General features: G+C 48.3%; 1 protein-coding gene across 2 annotated transcripts in view; it reads left to right on the top strand.

Annotated features, from left to right (window-relative positions):
• The first annotated feature begins 3,542 nt into the window (after window positions 1-3,542).
• Window positions 3,543-11,187, top strand: part of casr (calcium-sensing receptor) — a 212,351-nt gene continuing 204,706 nt past the window's right edge. For both annotated transcript variants that reach the window (XM_072513724.1, XM_072513723.1), the window contains exon 1: window positions 3,543-3,703. The gene's annotated coding sequence lies outside the window, so the exon portion shown is untranslated. The remainder of the gene's footprint in view (window positions 3,704-11,187) is intronic.

Genomic DNA, 11,187 nt, shown 5'->3' with positions numbered 1-11,187 from the left:
CTTGTATCCCTCCAATGCCCTGTCTGAACCTTGTTTCCTCAGCCTTACATAAGTCTCCTTTTTCCTCTTAACAAGACATTCAACCTCTCTTGTCAACCATGGTTCCCTCACTCGACCATCTCTTCCCTGCCTGACAGGGACATACATATCAAGGACACGTAGTACCTGTTCCTTGAACAAGTTCCACATTTCACTTGTGTCCTTCCCTGACAGCCTATGTTCCCAACTTATGCACTTCAATTCTTGTCTGACAACATCGTATTTACCCTTCCCCCAATTGTAAACCTTGCCCTGTTGCACGCACCTATCCCTCTCCATTACTAAAGTGAAAGTCACAGAATTGTGGTCACTATCTCCAAAATGCTCCCCCACTAACAAATCTATCACTTGCCCTGGTTCATTACCAAGTACCAAATCCAATATTGCCCCTCCTCTGGTCGGACAATCTACATACTGTGTTAGAAAAGCTTCCTGGACACACTGCACAAACACCACCCCATCCAAACTATTTGATCTAAAGAGTTTCCACTCAATATTTGGGAAGTTAATGTCACCCATGACTACTACCCTGTGACTTCTGCACCTTTCCAAAATCTGTTTCCCAATCTGTTCCTCCACATCTCTGCTACTATTGGGGGGCCTATAGAAAACTCCTAACAAGGTGACTGCTCCTTTCCTATTTCTGACTTCAACCCATACTACCTCATTAGGGTGATACTCCTCGAACTGCCTTTCTGCAGCTGTTATACTATCTCTAATTAACAATGCCACCCCCCACCTCTTTTACCACCCTCCCTAATCTTATTGAAACATCTATAACCAGGGACCTCCAACAACCATTTCTGCCCCTCTTCTATCCAAGTTTCCGTGATGGCCACCACATCGTAGTCCCATGTACCGATCCATGCCTTAAGTTCACCCACCTTATTCCTGATGCTTCTTGCGTTGAAGTATACACACTTCAACCCATCTCCGTGCCTGCAAGTACTCTCCTTTTTCAGTGTTCCCTTCCCCACTGCATCATTACACGCTTTGGCGTCCTGAATATCGGCTACCTTAGTTGCTGGACTACAAATCCGGTTCCCATTCCCCTGCCAAATTAGTTTAAACCCTCCCAAAGAGTACTAGAAAACCTCCCTCCCAGGATATTGGTGCCCCTCTGGTTCAGATGCAACCCGTCCTGCTTGTACAGGTCCCACCTTCCCCAGAATGCGCTCCAGTTATGCAAATACCTGAAGCCCTCCCTCCTACACCATTCCTGCAGCCACGTGTTCAACTGCACTCTCTCCCTATTCCTAGCCTCGCTATCACGTGGCACCGGCAACAAACCAGAGATGATAACTCTGTCTGCCCTGGCTTTTAACTTCCAGCCTAACTCCCTAAACATGTTTATTACCTCCACACCCCTTTTCCTACCTATGCCGTTGGTACCAATGTGCACCACGACTTCTGGCTGCTCCCCCTCCCCCTTAAGGATCCTGAAGACACGATCCGAGACATCCCTGACCCTGGCACCCGGGAGGCAACATACCTTCCGGGAGTCTCGCTCGCGACCACAGAATCTCCTATCTATTCCCCTAACCATTGAATCTCCTACAACTATTGCTTTTCTATTCTGCCCCCTTCCCTTCTGAGCGCCAGAGCCAGACTCAGTGCCAGAGACCTGGCCGCTAGGGCCTTCCCCCCGGTAGGTCATCCCCCCCAACAGCATCCAAAACGGTATACTTGTTTTGAAGGGGAACGGCCACGAGGGATCCCTGCACTGTCTGCCTGTTTGTTTTTTTCCCCCTGACTGTAACCCAGCTATTCTTGTCCTGTACCTTGGGTGTGGTTACCTCCCTGTAACTCTTCTCAATCACCCCCTCTGCCTCCCGGATGAGAGTTCATCCAGCTTCAGCTCCAGTTCCCTAACACGGTCTTTGAGGAGCTGAAGTTGGGTGCACTTCCCGCAGGTATAGTCAGCGGGGACACCGGTGGTATCCCTCACCACCCACATCCTACAGGAGGAGCATGCAACTGGCCTAGCCTCCATCCCCTCTTACCTGACAGAATATAGCTGCCCTGTGGACTAACTAGATCTCTGCCCTCCGACTCTGCTCCCAGTCAGCTACACTTTCTGTAAACTCCTGGCTCTCTTCTCACTCTTTGCGGAAATGTCGGAAACAAAATGAAAGGAGCAATGGGGAAAAGGTGCGAGGCCCTTGGAGCAGGGGGGCAGGGGCAGTGTGAATCTGAGAGTCGCGGAGTGAAGACCTGTATGATATACATTTCTGCCTGTATATAGTTAGATTGCATTGCTGTTTCCAATACGTCTATTTGTTATACAAGGAGCCTTCTCAGTGAAAACTCATGATTTTACAATAGTTATATATTTCATAAATATTGCTATCAAGGTATCTATTTTTCAATATTTGAGGGTCAAATAATGTTTTAAAGTTTATATTGTTACAAGAGAGAGACGTTAGGAACTTGGGTCCAGAAATGGGACTGAAGATGTAGCAGGCAGGTTAGGGAGATAACAGACTGACGTAAAAACTACTAGCACAGAGTCAGAGGGATACGCCCACACCTGGCATGAGTTACATTGTCTCATTCAGACTTAAACTCATTAGTGGGAATACACAGGATGCTCTTGTTCAGCCAGGATGATTCACACATGATCCATTGTCCTTCGGGACACTCTTCTGTGACCAGCCATTAACCCATTACAGAGTCTGATGGCCTATTTTCTCCGTAAATGGGAGGCTAATTTCATATCAATAGCTTGGCTCGGTTCTTTTGTATAAACGGGAGTGGGAAATCAAAGAGTCAAGATAGCGATAATGGGTTCAAGTCTGGACATCCCAGGAGAGAACCTTTGTTTGAGGGGCTTGGTGGTAGCTCTCACAAATATTCACAATTACTTATTTTGGCCAGTTCAATTTTGTCGGCCTTAGCTGAAACAACTCTGCAATAGAGCAGCACTGAGGTACTGGTACTCCTGATGTGGATATGATTGCTTATAATTCTACAGGTTGTCTTACACCCATGTTCTCTGCAGAAATAAGTGTGGAGGGAAGTCTTTTTTTCTATTGGGTCTGATGTAGGAGGTATTAAAGATCATTGGTTCAGGCAGGCTTGACCGTGAGACTGAAGGGTTGGGCTTCGATTTTATGTGCAGCTCAGATTTAGAAATCTTATATCTAAAAAAAGACCTTGTTAATAGTCGTTAATGGTAATGACGAGGTGCATGCTATTCTTGAGATTCCTTTATTCTAAACAAGATCTCGACAAATTCCCTTGGACTTTGAATGATTTAACTGCAGCTTAATTTTTTTGGGATTGTGATTCTTTCTGATGATGTCAGAAGTTTCCTCCACTCTTTTGAAACACAAGATTGTCTAACACTAGGACGATCAAGATTAATTATTAACCAAGATTATATAGTTTTGACCTTTCTTAGAGCTCAGCGTGCATTGCATTAATGTGTAAAAGACTAAATTACATTGAATTAACCCCAAGGAAAATATTGTTGGCTGAACTTGCCCCAACTGCAAAACGAGTACTGCTGCTTGCCATTACGGGAACATACATCTGTGTTAATGAAATATTTCCAGCTATCAGAATGTTATTAAAATATTTCTGTAAGAATGCCCTCAGCTAAGGAAACAATCCTGCAAGTCTCCCATTGTCATTGCATGAATAAGTGATCAGTGTACCAAAGGTAAGGATTTGTTTTGGAGTTCAGTTGCTTATTTATGCTCTTTTTGGTAGAATTTGTAATTGCAATATTAACCAACTATCATTCTCTGTGGATTTAAGATGAGACTGAACAGGGCGATAAACAGACTATTGTGATAATAAATAACTTTCAGGAGCGAAAGCGAATGGAACGAATAATATCAGAGCTCAAAATTGTGAACGATGTCTAACTATCAAAAATGATTGTCGTTTCAATGAAAGCCAAAAATAAAGACTTAACCGATAAGTGTCTATGTGAGTTCAGAGGGCTGTTATATGAAGCATGATCAGCACATAAACTTCAAAGTATCACTTGAACCCCAGAGATTGAAAAGCATTTTTTAAAATAGTAGTATTTGTGTAAATAGGGTATGGAGGGCACCGAATAAAACGTTTAAAAGTACCGGATCTTGCAGGAAAAAACAATGACTGTTTTATTTTGAAACTCAATTTGTGGCTGATAAATTCACCTGGTAATTCCGGTAGCTGTGTGTGTTGATGAAGTCAAGTGAAAAAGTTGAAGTCTCACTGGGAGACATTTCTGGAATAAATTTTCAACCTTCTGTCCAGTTGGAAAATTGCTATCACAGATCAGCCATTTAATTTTCCCTTTCCTTAATTTCAGTGGAAAGGAACATCGAGCAATTTCTCTAATGGGTGACCAATTTAAAATGCCACATAAATATTCAAGCAGCAAAATACTTCCATATATTGATATAAATATTGAATCAAACTAATCCATTTTGAGATTTTTCAAATGCAGCTAAAATGCTTTCTTTCTGGTTGGGTACATCAAAAGAGAACTTTTAGAATGTATTTTCAGAATCTAGGTGATTAACAGAGCAATGTTACGTCAATTCTATTGTTCTACTACAAAATGAAGTTATATGTAGAAGACTTGTATCGTACAGTAAACAAAAGTCAATTGCTTCATATTATTCTCTACCAGAGGCTGATTGTCCAAACAAACTGATTGCACAAATATTACCTTGCCTCATAACTTTCAACGTTGTGAAACCTTTTTTTTTGCCTAAGTATTGTATTTACCGCAAATACTCACTGACTGGAACTTAAAAAGAATTTTCATGAAATTGTGAAGTAATATTATTTTCTGAAGCACAAATGATTTCAGAATATTTTTCCATGTTTATCACAGACTGCTCCGCAGCCTGGGTTGTTAATGTAACTAAATGGAACAGATGTATTAAATTCATTAAAATGGCCAGAGACTAAAATAACTACAGGGCTATTAAATATTTAGTTCAACAGCACCTTGCATTTATATAGTCTCATAACATCGAAAAACACCTTTAACTGTTTCACAGGAGAAAGCCTGGTGCTGAGCTTAGGGAATGGATGTTAGGGGGAATGACTAAAAGCCTGATCAAAGAAATAGGAGGGACGTCAACACAAGAAATAGGAGCAGGAATAGACCATATGGCCTGTTGAGCCTGCTCCACCATTCAGTACGATCATGGCTAACTTTGAACTTCAACTTCTCTTTCCTGCCCACTCCCTATATCCCTTGATTCCCTGACCAAAAATCTGTCTATCCCAGCCTAAAATGTATTCAACAATGGAGTATTTACAATCCTTTTTATCATAAATGTTTTTATTGTGTTTTTGGTATACATAACAAAATATAAATACACACAGACCAATAAGAATTTTGCAAGGGGGGCAAGATATTTACATCACGTTCGTTTTTTGTTATTTACATGGTTTTATTTCATCATTTCTTCTTTCGCTCTTTTTTTCCCTTGCCGTGTTTGCTGTGGCGGTTGTGGTCCCCTGTGTCTCCTTTCCCGCCCGTGTTCCCCTTTCTTTTCTCCCTCCTGACTCCCTCAGTTGTTGTTGCTACCCTACCCCCCACCATCCCCTCCCTTCTCCCCCCTTCCCTCCCTTCCCCTGCGGTCCCTGGCTCTCTCGCTGGGTTTCATATTTCCCCGGATCCTCTCCTCTTTCCCCCCTTTCTTCCCTTTTGCGTCTTGGCTACTTTCTCTTTATCCTTGGCTACCTAGTTGCTGGTCACAAACAGGTCCTGAAACAGCCGAGTGAATGACTCCCATGTTCTGTGGAAGTCTTCTTCCGTACTGTGGATAGCAAATTTGGTTTTCTCCATTTGGAGAAATTCCAACAGGTCGGACAGCCAGTCTGCAGCTTTAGGCGGTGCTGCTGACGGGTCTGAGATGTAGAGGAGCAGGTCATCCGCATAGAGCGAGACTCTATGCTCTCTGCCTCCTCTTCGGATCCCCTTCCAGTTCTTTGCTGTTCTGAGCGCAATTGCTAATGGTTCGATCGCTAGGACGAGCAGGGGATAACAGGCATCCCTGCCTTGTGTCCCTATTCAGCTGCAAGTACTTAGAGCCGGTGGTGTTTGTCCTTATGTTCGCCATGGGGGCATTATACAGGTGTTTCGACCAGACGGTGAATCTGTTCCAAGCCCGAACCGTTCCAGTACCTCTATGAGGTGTTTCCATTCGACTCTGTCGAAAGCCTTTTCTGCGCCCAGAGAGACAATCACCTCTGGTGTTCTCTCCCCGGATGGGGTCATGATCACGTTCAGCAGGCGCCTGATGTTCAATGTGAGCTGTCAACCTTTGACAAAGCCCATTTGGTCATCTGCGACCACCTCTGGTATACAGTCTCCAGCCTTTTGGCTAGGATCTTGGCCAATACTTTGGCGTCTACGTTTAGTAGTGAGATGGCTCTGCAGGAACCGCACACTGTTGGGTCTTTGTCTTTTTTGGGTATTAGCGAGATCGAGGCGTGTGCCTGCGTAGGTGGCAGTGTGCCCCTCACCAGCGAGTCTGTGAACATCTCCTGTACGTGCGGCGCCAGAGCTGAATCGAATATTTTGCAGACGTCCGCCGGGAAACCGTCCGGTCCTGGTGCCTTCCCCGCCTGCATGGAGCTAATACTCTCCATGGCCTCTCCCAGTTCTAGCGGTGCTTCCAGGCCCATTTTCCTATCCTCTCCCACAACTGGCATGTCCTGTCCATCAAGGGACTGCTTCATCCCCGAGTCCCCTGCTGGGTGCTCCGAGGTTTACAGCCCCTGGGAGAAGGCCTCGAAGGCTTTGTTGACCTTGTCTTGGTCCGTTTCTGGTGTGCCTCTGCTATCGCTAATTTGTGGATCTCCCTTGTGGCTGCCTGCTATCTCAGCTGGTGCACCAGCAGGCAGCTGGCTTTGTCTCCGTATTCATACAGGGTCCCCCGTGCGGAGTTGGTGAACCAAGCTCCTCGTGGAGAGCTGGTCAAAGTCCATCCATTGCTTTTTCCTCTCTGCCAGGAGGTCTACAGTTGGGGCCTTGGAGTATCGTCGGTCCACCTCCAGTATGGAGTCAACTAGCTGTTGCCTAGCCGCCCTCTCCTCCCTGTCTCTTCATGTTTTAAAAGCGATAATTTCTCCCTTGCTCACAGCCTTTACTGTTTCCCAGAGCGTGGAGGGTGAGACCACCCCATTCTGGTTGCTATTTGTATATTTGGCTATGGCCTGTGTTATTTTCTCGCAGAAGGCCTTGTCGGCCAGTAATGCCGTGTCCAACTTCCATGTGGGGTGTTGGGCACTGCCTGTCTCCAACCTTACATCCATGTAATGTGGAGCGTGGTCGGAGATTACGATTGCAGAGTATTCCGGCCTAACCAGTTCTGGAAGCACCACTACAAAGAAGTCGATCCTTGAGTATACATTATGCACTGGGGCGAAGAAGGAGAACTCCTTCTACCCTGGGTGGGTGAATCGTCATGGGTATACCACCCCCATCTGCTCCATCTGTTCCTTTGCCATGCTGGAGGTCCTTCCCGTTTTGGGGTTCGACCTGTCTGTCCGCGTGTCCTGTATGCATTTGAAGTCCCCCTCCCACCATGATCAGTCGGTACGTACCCATGTTGGGGATTTCCGCCACGATCTTCTTTATAAACTCCTTGTCATCCCAGTTGGGAGCATACACGTTAACGAGGACTACCGGTGCCCCATCTAGGGCACCACTGACCATGACGTACCGTCCCCCTGTGTCCTGTGTCCATTACCGTCTGTCGCCGTAAACATCGTCCTCTTATTAATTAGAATGGTTACCCCCTCCTGGCCTTCGTCCCATAGCAGGAATGTAAGTCTGTCCCACCCAGCCCTTTCTTACCCACAGTCAGTCCTTCTCCCTCAGGTGCGTCTCTTGGAGGAAGACTATGTCGGCTTTCATATTCCTCAGGTGGGTGAAGTCTCTGGATCTTTTAATTGGGCCGTTAAGTCCCCTGACGTTCCAGGTGACTATCCTGGTGGACGAGCCCCTGAGCTCCGGGGTTCGCCTTTATTAGGGGGCTGTCCAAAATGGCCACGGTCACTGTCCTCCCCATGAGGTCGGGCCCCTGCGCTCCGGAGTTGCCCTTTGCCCAGGCGGCATCCAACATGGCCACTGATGCACGATCAATTACAATCAAAGACGAGGTTGTAACGTACCTGAAGGCTTTAATCGACTAGAACTGTTCCCCAGCAGCTTCGGTACAGAACGTGAGGGCTGCTGGGACGGCACCGGTTCTTATACCCCGCCTGTCAGGGCGGAGCTACATACCAACAGCCAATGGAAAACTCCTAGGTTTAACCAATGGTCTTTGGCCTCTTGGGTACTGTAATGTCTGATAATACCACATTCACCCCCTGTTAAAAAAGAGTCCAGCGGGGGTGGTGGCCAGTGGTTATAATTGCATCTACATCTATGATCAGATATGGAGGTACCGTGATACCTCTTTACAGAGTTGTCGAGAATACTTTACAAGCGTGGAAGATATATACATTCAGTGTTCATTTACAGTTACAGTTACACTGAAGCAATCAGTCGGTCGGGTGGCCTGGTCGTCCTCCTGGATCGTCTGGGCTTCAGTGGTGGTTCGGGTGCGCGTGGGGTTCCGGCGGGCGCCAGGTCCCGGACGGAGACTGTATCTTGCCGGCCATCAGGGAACGCCACGTAGGCGTACTGGGGGTTAGCGTGCAGCAGATGGACCCTCTCAGCCAACAGGTCTGACTTGTGCGCTCGCACGTGCTTCCGAAGCAGGATGGGTGCGGGTGTTGCTAGCCAGGTTGGGAGCGAGGTCCCGGAGGAGGACTTCCTGGGGAAGACAAGGAGACGTTCATGAGGTGTCTGATTGGTAGTTGTACAGAGCAGCGACCGGATGACGTGGAGGGCCTCCGGGAGGACTTCTTGCCAGCGGGAGACTGGATGATTCCTGGACAATAGGGCCAGTAGAACGGTCTTCCAGACCGTTCCATTCTCCCTCTCTACCTGCCCGTTTCCCCGGGGGTTGTAACTGGTCGTCCTGCTTGAGGCAATGCCCTTGCTGAGCAGGAATTGACGCAGTTCGTCGCTCATAAAGGAGGACACCCTATCACTGTGTATGTACGCGGGAAACCCGAACAGTGTAAAGATACCCTGGAGGACCTTGATGACGGTGTTTGCGGTCATGTCGGGACAGGGGATGGTGAATGGGAATCAGGAGTACTCATCAATCACGTTCAGGAAATACGTGTTGCGGTCGGTGGAGGGGAGGGGGCCTTTGAAGTCTATGCTGAGGCGTTCAAAGGGACGGGAAGCCTTTATCAGGTGCACCCTCTCTGGCCGGTAGAAGTGCGGTTTGCACTCCGTGCAGATTTAGCAGTCCCTGGTGACTGTCCTGACCTCCTCGATGGAGTAGGGCAGGTTGCGGGCCTTAATGAAGTGGAAAAAACGAATGACCCCCGGGTGGCAGAGGTCCTCGTGGAGGGCTCGGAGGCGGTCCACTTGTGCGGTGGCACACGTGCCGCGGGACAGGGCATCAGGAGGCTCGTTTAGCTTCCCAGGACGGTACAAGATCTCGTAGTTGTAGGTGGAGAGTTCTATCCTCCACCGTAAGATCTTCTCGTTCTTTATCTTGCCCCACTGTGCATTATTGAACATGAACGCCACCGACCGTTGGTCAGTGAGGAGAGTGAATCTCCTGCCAGCCAGGTAATGCCGCCAATGTCACACAGCTTCCACTATGGCTTGCACCTCTTTTTGGACCGAGGAATGGCGAATTTCTGAAGCATGGAGGGTACGGGAGAAGAAGGCCATGGGTCTGCCCGCTTGGTTGAGGTTGGCGGCCAGAGCCTCATCGGACGCATCGCTCGTGACCCGGAAGGGGAGGGACTCATCGATGGCGCGCATCGTGGCCTTTGCAATGTCTGCTTTGATGCAGCAGAAGGCCTGGCGGGCCTCCGTCGACAGAGGGAAGGTTGTGGACTGGATTAGGGGTCGGGCTTTGTCTGCGTAGTTAGGGACCCACTGTGCGTAATAACTGAAAAACCCGAGGCAGTGCTTCAGGGCATTGGGGCAGTGAGGGAGGGGGAATTCCATAAGGGGGCGCATGCATTCAGGGTCGGGGCCTATAACTCCATTTTGCACCACGTAGCCAAGGATGGCTAGCCGGTCGGTGCTAAATACGCATTTACCCTTATGATACGTTAAGCTAAGGATTTTCGCGGTCTGGAGAAATTTCCGGAGGTTGGTGATTTGGTCCTGCTGGTCATGGCCGCAGATGGTGACGTTATCAAGATACGGGAACGTTGCGCCTAAGCCGTACCGGTCAACCATTCAGTCCATCTCGCGTTTTTAAGGGAACCCTTAAAAATTGGTAGAGCCGCCTATCTGCTTCGAAGGCAGTGTACTTGCGGTCACTAGTGCGGAGGGGTAGCTGATGGTAAGCGGACTTGAGATCCAACGTGGAGAAGACCTTGCATTGCGTGATCCTGTTTACCAGGTCGGATATGCGGGGGAGAGGGTACGCATCCAGCTGCGTAAACCTGTTGATGGTCTGACTGTAGTCAATGACCATCCTATGTTTCTCCCCGGTCTTCACCACCACTACTTGAGCTCTTCAGGGGCTGTTACTGGCTTCAATGACCCCTTCCCTCAATAGCCTTTGGACCTCTGACCTGATGAAGGTCCGGTCCTGGGCACAGTACCGTCTGCTCCTGGTGGTGACGGGTTTGCAATCCGGGGTGAGGTTCACAAACAGCGAAGGCGGGTTGACCTTAAGGGTTGCGAGGCCGCAGGCAGTAAGGGGGGGTATAGGGCCACCGAATTTGAAGGTCAGGCTTTGCAAGTTACATTGGAAGTCCAACCCCAGGAGTGTAGCCGCGCAGAGGTGCGGCAGGACATAAAGGCGGAACTTGTTGAATTTCCTGCCTTGGACAGTGAGGTTTGCTAGGCAGAACCCCTTTATCTTCACCGAGTGTGACCCGGAGGCCAGGGAGATTCTTTCATTTTGTAGGGTGGGTAACAACTGAACAGCACCTTACCGTGTCGGGTGTATAAAGCTCTCCGTGCTCCCAGAGTTGATCAAGCAAGACGCCTCATGGCCGTTGATGAAGACCGTTGTCGTTGCAGTTGCGAGTGTCCGAGGTCAATTTTGGTCCAGCGTCACTGAGGCCAGATGGAGCAGATGCGGGTTGTGATCG

This window comes from Scyliorhinus torazame, chromosome 8 (genome assembly GCF_047496885.1).
Source record: "Scyliorhinus torazame isolate Kashiwa2021f chromosome 8, sScyTor2.1, whole genome shotgun sequence".
In the NCBI taxonomy this organism is placed as follows: domain Eukaryota; kingdom Metazoa; phylum Chordata; class Chondrichthyes; order Carcharhiniformes; family Scyliorhinidae; genus Scyliorhinus; species Scyliorhinus torazame.
This window is presented reverse-complemented; position numbering and strand designations above follow the sequence as displayed.